Raw genomic sequence first — 8164 nt, 5'->3', positions numbered from 1 at the left:
CCTCAGTGACTTTCTCCTTTTCTTTCTTACTACCTTTCTATTGTACTTTTATTTTTTCTCTCCATTTAAGTCCTTTTCTGTTTCTCTCTTTCTCTCTCTCTCTCTTAGCCTTCTTATAGCTGTCTTACCTTTCTTATTCCCCACCCTCAGCCTCATACTTTTATACGTAAAGGGTATTAGTTATGTACAGCCAGTAAAAGATCATAACAAGGGAAAGTTTGTATGTGACAAGGAAGAGAGGTCAACATACAGAACAAAAGTTTTTTCTTGTCATAGATTTTCTCTATGTAACCCAGGTTATCCTCAAACTCACAGTTATTTTGCTTTAGTTTCCTGGTTGCTGGAATTATAAACCTCTGCCACCATGCCCTCCTCTCATTGTTTTGAGAAAAATATGCATTCTTAAGGGAAGACAAAGGTTTTCCTAGCAATTAGGTCTAAAATGAATTTCTAGTGATTTTCTTGAGAAACATGTATGTATTGTTATTAATAAGATCCTCAAAAATAAATAAATGGAGCTTTCCAGATGTTTGTAGTATACCTTGGCATAAGATGAGGACATGAAGCAAAAATCTCAGCTATGATTAGTGCCAGAGCATGATGGAGTTAATGTTCTGGTGGCTTACCTTCCTGATGAAAAACTTTAATCTAGGGACAATACCTAGTATACAAAATGCAGCCTGCTTACCCTGATGGTACTGCATTAATAGCAATAACTTCCAGGATGACTTATTTTCATATCCCCCCCCCCAGCCATGGAACTGGAGCTAAACTCTCCCAAAATCTCCATAGTCATTACTTAAAGCAGCAGGTCTGTCTCAAGTATGTTCACAATCAAGTTAGTGAGCCATAATATCTGCAGAAATCTGTCTTCTTCATTATTTTAATTTAAATCATTCCTTTATCCTTTTCTCTTAAGTCTGTCCTTAAACTTTTTGGCTTTGAAACTGTGAGAGCTAGTACTGCAGCCATTGTAGCCAATGCTCTGCATACATTTCATTGACATTGGCTAAGAGTGTTTTCCCAAAATGCCATGATGATTCAATATTCCTAAAGAGACAAAGCACGAAGTTTTAGTGGATACTCAAAGAGCCTAAGCTGCAAGTTTAGCCATAGTAACGTAGGGAGAGTGTTTCTCTTATTGAACATCAATCACTTTGCTGAGGTCCCAAATCAAAACTGTATGCAACCCATGTCTCACAATGTTCATGGAGAAGGTGTCTTCCTATAGGGTGCTTAATAACTCATCAGGTGAGAAATGAGCATGCCTATTTCCCTCTTCTGCAACTTTCTTATACATTGCTCTGGGCCTGAATCTCATCCTCATTCTACCACTTATTAGTCTTCAGACCTTATGCAGGCAGTTGTCTTTAGGAAAACCTTTTTCCCATCTTTTTAAAGTAAAGTAATAAGAGCTTAACTCCCCCCTCCAAAAAAAAAAAAAAAAAAAAGAAACATTGGTTTTGAGTCTGTAAGATTCTAATTAAAGCCATAGGCTTTCTCTGATGAACAAATTGACTTGTGCACAAGTAAATAAATTATATAATTGAAGGATTTATATGATCCTGGAAGTCATTCACAGACATAGACTAATAATCCTTTTCATAGGACTATTCAAACATCATCTAATGTTGTATAGAAAACTGTATATAAACTTATAAAAAGATACATGAGGAATGACAGCCCTTAACACATGATTAAATAAATAAATTAATTAATTAAATATACAGCCAGGAGAGATCTTAAGAATTCATCTAGCATACCCCTGCTTTATTGAAAGAACATCAGAAAAATGTATTCATACCACTCAGACTTATTGAAATAACAATAATAATAATAATAGAAAAAAATCAATCTTCAAATTATCAGCACATAAAAAGGAAGGAAATTGCAAAAATTCTATCAGCTGATAGTTAAAAAAAAGTGAACTAAAGTCATAATGAAATACTTTTTTATTATCATATTAGTGAATTTCTACCATTCTTGGTCATAGTGCTGGTGAGGGCTTAGCATATTTATGTGTTGTTGGTAGGAATAATTTGGTTTAAGCTTCTTAGGTGAAATTTGACAGGAAAAAAATTATAGAAATAAGTAAATAGGAGATGGCTCATAGGTTAAGGTGCTTGCCTGCAAAGCCTAATAACTTGAGCTCTATTCCCCAGTGCCCACATAAAGCCAGTCACACAAAGTGATGCATTCTTCTGGTGCCCATTTGCAGTAGCTAGAGTCCTTGACATGCCCATTCTGTCTCCCTCTCTCTCTCCTTGCAAATAAATAATTAAAAAAAACTTAAATGTACATTTATTTACTAGGGAGTTCTGTTTCCAATAATTTCTTCAGTAGTGCACCCTTTCTCAGTTACCAAAAGTGCCAACACATTTTTATACAGGTATTTTTTCTGCATTCTCTATGAATATCAAACATTGAAGTCAATGAAACTATGGAATTGATTAACTAAATTTCAATATATTCATATACCGAGATACTAGGCTTTAATAATAATATAGGAAAATGCATAGAATGTAGACAAATGTTGACATTAAATTGCTATGAAAAATAGAACTTATAAAATACAAAGTGTATTCATGGTTGTTTCTATACCAAGAAAAACCAAAGCCCAAAAGTATATATATCAATTAGAAATGTTGTTGGGGGGGGAGGGGTGGTGATGAAGAGATAATGTGCTTATAATTTTATTCTTCTTATTTCTTTTTAAACTTTTAAATATTTTATTTACTTATTTATTTGAGAGAGAAAGTCAGAGAGAAAAAGGCAGACAGAAAGAGAGTGAGTATGGGTGTGCCACTGCAAATGAACTCCAGATGCATGCACCACCTTGTGCATCTGGCTTTCATGGGTACTGGGGAATCAAACCTGGGTCCTTAGGCTTTGCAGACAAGCACCTTAGCTTTTAAGCCATCTCTCTGTCCCTGTTTTTAGACTTTTTAAAGTGTAAAGATGCAATAATTTTATAAAAAATACATTGTTAAAATTTTGTTTACATATGACTCAAATTCTTGCAAATGGAGTACAGTTGATGACCATCTGATATCATTAAGAACATGTTCAGTTTATGATAATTTCAATGTTCCCTCTTCCAAGTAGCTACTTATAATGATGCGAGTTTCCTTTTATTCTCTTAATTTACATATTAGCTGTCTTTCGTTGTTTCTTTAGTATTGTGTATAGTACCCAAAAGTTACTTCAGAAGTCCCCAGCCCCTCTCCCTCAGTTTGTCTTTGTTGCTTTCCCATGGATCCAGGAAGGAGGTAAGATTCTTAAAATGAGATTTCTATGATGCCCTAAGCTTGTGGTAATCCTACTCTAGAGTAAAAAGTTAATGGGTTTAGAATATGAAAATCTGAATTAGGTCCTGATGCATTCTTTCCCTAGCTATATAAACATTTTAGGAACCTTTTCCTTCTCTTAAACTTAGTTTTCTTATCTGTAAATGGCAATAACAATACGTGCATGCATACATACATACCTAATTGAAGTCAAAGGGCTGTGTTAATGGCCAAGCGAGATGACATATTTGAGAGAGCTTTCTGATCCTCCTAATACTCTGCAAATCTCGCTGGATTTGTTTCCTTCCTGAGCCGATTGGCAAAGGAATTAGGTAAATGAGAAAGCAGTGCCTCAGAGAAGCAAAACAGCCTCAGTTTTCCTGAAGCCTCGCCATCATTGCTGAGAGATGTTAGAGGACAACACCGTCTGGTCATATTGGGACTTCCTACTCACCCCTACCTTCCTTTCAGTTACTTTTTAAATGAAACACTCAAGTATGCTAAGAGAACTTGTCACTTTTAAAGAAAGCCTATGTTGGCATGGTATTGCTTTTTGCCCTCTTTGAAAATTGACACGTGACCAAATCATTTCACTCTTGGTAGCAAAGATATATGGGGACAATATGTTCCTCTACTGCCAGAAAGGCACAATTCAATTTAAGAGAGGCAAGGAAAGAAAAGAATGGTGATAAATTTCTACCTAAATGGCTCATGTTGGCATGAGCTCATCCATAGTCATCTTATTTGTGAGGTGATGGAGATTCAGAGGGTGGGGTGGGGTCACTCTCCATTCCTCAGCCTGTGGCAGAATCGTGACTGGAGCCAGGTCTTCAGACTCAAGTTTTGCCCTATTGTCTCCTGGCCTCGAGCATTTCTCAAGACCATAGGAAATTCTTTTCCATCTACTATTTTACTAGGAAAATCTCTTCATTCTTTCTGCGTATCTGATTGTGTGCAAGATCAAGTGAAACTGTAAAACAATTATGACAGAACTGTTGATAGTCACACAAGAAGAAGTCCTCATTACACAGTATAGATGTCCCTCGGGCACTGCTTGTTATCTTAGAGATCCATAATGCCTTGTATATACTGGTTATTTTGTGCTATGGTAACTAGATATATCTGATTCTATTCACTCAGAGGTCTTATCTTAGTTTAAAGAGATGAATTTGGGGTTGCCATTTTGAACTTTTTCCTCTTGGGTATGTTCCAACTCTCACTCCTGATTTTATAATAATTAATGCTTAAGGGGTTTTCCTTTCCCTTTTGGATTACAGATGTGAGGGTGTTAAAGTTTCTAGGGACAGAAAAGATAAGTGACTTCTGCTTTGTTGTGTCTCGCTTCCTCTCTATATGAAACCATTCTGATAGATCTGCAGGAAGAGATTTAGTTGCAGATGGCAGAGGTCAGTGTCTTGTGTATTCAATGTAGTCAATAATAAAGTCAGGACTTATGCTAACTGAATGTTAATAAGGAAGCACAAGGACCTTGGAAAGTCATTATGTCTGGTCATTTGCTTCATAATATTACTCTAACAGGCTCAGGAGGCCAATGCAAAGAGATTTCAAAACAAGTATCAAGAAAAGGGCAGAAAAATAAGGAAACATTTGAAATGCTATGTAGATTGTGAGATTCATGTGATATACTATAGCTCAGTAGAAGAATTTTAAAACGTAGTTTCTATGTTGCAGAGGGAATAGTTTTGTCTCATATTGAAAGGAATTTGGCTTTTATCTGAATCTAAATGTTATGCTTTTCTTATCTAAATAGTATGATTCTTTCTAAATAGAGAATGAGCTTCTACCAGCACTAATTACAGGTCCTTTAAATGAAGTTAGTTACAAATGAAATCAGTAATATTTCTCATAGAATATTCATACATCACTGAGTTTGGATCATTGGATAGGGAGAAGATAAGACCAAGTGACTGGTCCAAGAAATACACAGCAATATAAATCAACCCTCTGAATTTTCTTCTTAATATTATTTCACAATATGAAGATTAATACTGTCTCTTCACATTTAGCCTAGGCTTGGGTTTGTCCCTTTGATTATTTCCAAATCTTAGTTCTTTATCTTGATTAGACATTTATGTTCATTGAGAAGGGAAGGAAGTCACTTGGCACATATCAGACATACACACATGAGAAGGCATAAGCTGGCCACTATGCAATGACAAGGCCCACAGGGAAGCATTGCAAACTGTGCTCTCCACAGGAGAAACATCCTAGTTTTTCAGGGGAGGTGAGTATACAATGAAATCTTCTCTTCATATTGGTTTCCAAGCTTTTCCTCCAAATGATTTGGTAATCAACCTATGTCAAAAGAGAATCATGCAACATTAGAGATTAAAATTTCAGAAATTCTACTAAGTGATCTTGTTGTTTTAGATATTCATCCCTCTATCTATCACCTTATTCAATAGTTACAGGACCTCTGTCCTAGAATTACTGGCATGAAGATGTACTTTTAATGGCGTGAAATGGAAAAAAATAACAGAAATATGTTAGATTCAATATAAATAAGCATATAAAACTGATCTAGCACCTCAGAGGAGAGATTAACTTAAATCCAAAAAGGTGGTTCAAGAAACATTTGAGGGAGATTACAAAGTGCACATAGTTAAGAACATTGTGAAAATATGGACAATTAAGGAAACTGAGCAGAAAAGGGTATGGAGACATGTTTGGGCAATGAGGAGTAGAAGTCAAAGGCTTCACTGGAATTCTGGAATTGGAATGGACACCAAACATATTCTCTTGAGTCACATGGTACAGGGATGTTTGCCTGGCTATAGTTAAAAACTGAAAGGAAGCACAGAATGGTAGAATGTTTCAGTGTCCTTCAGAAGCTGATGGTGGCACCAGACAAGGTCTTGTGTTCCATGAAATTCTTTCTATACAAACATTGAATCTCATTAACTCAGTAGCTGAGGTTGGATTAGATAGTTCAGGTTGTTTTTCTTACTCTTCTAGCAAATACACAGAGTGATAGTTAATTTGAGGAGCCAATTTATCTGGATTAAGGAACACATAAGTAGTTGGTAAGTCATATTTTGTGTTTGTGCCTGTGAGGCTGTTTCTGTAGGACTTCAGGAATGCCATTAGACCAAGCAGGAAAGATTATTGCTCAGTGTTGTGTCAGGCCAACTGTCCAGTTTTGTAGGGACTCAGATAGAACTAACAGGAGGGGAAGGTGAAATGATCAGCTGGGGCATACTTCTTTTCTTCCCTTTGTGCACCATGCCTCTGTGCCCACCATGTTCTTAGACCTTTGGCCCAACTGAGAATTGTTACACCATAGCTCCCCTAGTTATGAAGCTTTGTCTGGTTCTCCAGTCTATAGTCAACCTGTCCTGAACTTTGGCCTCCATCGTTACGCGTCAATTCCTCAAATACATTCTTCTGATACACTCTCCTTTTCTGTCTTCATTTTCTACTAGTTCTAACTCTTTGGAGAACTAATATATAGATCTAAAATTCTATATCAATGACAGTAATAATATCCTTCCCCACACACATACACAGGTATAAAAATAATCTCAGATGCATGTAGAATTCAGTAAATTATTTTAATTAGGTGATGATCCTTAAAACTATCACTCAGATAAAAAAATCCAACTCTTTTAGTCACTCCAGATGCCTTTTATATTTCTCACCCTAATTATAATCTTTTTCCCTGTGAAGCAAGCCCTTGGTTATAGTTTTATAGTAATTGTGTCCTTTTTTTTACATTTTAAAAAAGTTTTATTTATGAGGGGGGGGGCAGGAGAGAGCACACCAGAGCCTCTAGCCCCTGCAAATGAACTCCAGATGCTTGTGCCACCATGTGCACCTGGATTACTTGGGTTCTGGGAATTAAACCTGGGTCCTTAGGATCTTTCTAATACAATAATCATGTTCTTGTCAAGTTGCCTCCCTCTATGCTATGGTTTAGCTTTGCCCATTCCTTTTAACAATACATTTCCTGTGTCCCCACTGATTCTGTACAGTGTTCTTTGCCTTTTTTATATTCTTATAATTTCCCCATTGGAGAATGTAGTTCATTTGACTTATACAGTTTCCTGCACTCTTGATTTTACCTGTGGCCTGCTCCAGGGCAGTTGAACAAATTATTCCACCTTCTCAGTTTTCTGAAAACTGGCAACTGGAGCAAGGTCTTGATCAGATTCAAATTTTATCTCTGTAGCATTGGGCTATACCACCAAGAAACTTATCAATCGGAGTATGTGTGTGTGTGTGTATGCCTGTGCATGCAGGCTTTTAGCAGTTGATGCACAATAATTTGGTCTATGCATTTTTGAGGGTGAGAAAATGATGCTATTATAATATGTTAATGCTATATCTTGTCCTTAATTAGCAGCTGGAAACTTACAAAGAAGATGGCTTCTCTTATTTATCATTTGTCTACCTAGTGGTCTTTTTATTTAATTCAGGATAAATTGAGATTTTTTTTTGAACATATGGTCTTCAAACAATTTCAATTGTTTTTTAGTTATTCTGCTTTTAATGTTTTGAGGATATGTATACATGGTTAATATATGGTGTCAAGTCTCTTTTATTTAAGAACATGTTTTCTTTTTTCAGCCTTTATACTCATTTCCATGCTTGCTAGCACTTGTTTTCATCAGGTATTTTCATTATCTTTATGTTGGGTCTCAGTTCCTCTTCAGTATTCTCCCTTGTCTCAAGTCTTTGGCTTCCATTTCTTCATTTGCTTTTGACATCTAATTTCTTTCTTCCTTCATTTTATTTTCTATCTTACAGCACTGCAATTGATCCTTGTTTTCTTTCAAGGTGCCACTTCTAAATTTTGTTTGTACTTATTCCTTGGGTGTTATCTCAGTTGCTTATTCTATTTTTGGTTTGTTTTATTC

The sequence above is a fragment of the Jaculus jaculus genome, chromosome 2 (assembly GCF_020740685.1).
Source record: "Jaculus jaculus isolate mJacJac1 chromosome 2, mJacJac1.mat.Y.cur, whole genome shotgun sequence".
NCBI lineage: Eukaryota > Metazoa > Chordata > Mammalia > Rodentia > Dipodidae > Jaculus > Jaculus jaculus.
Note: the sequence above shows the minus strand (reverse complement) of the source record.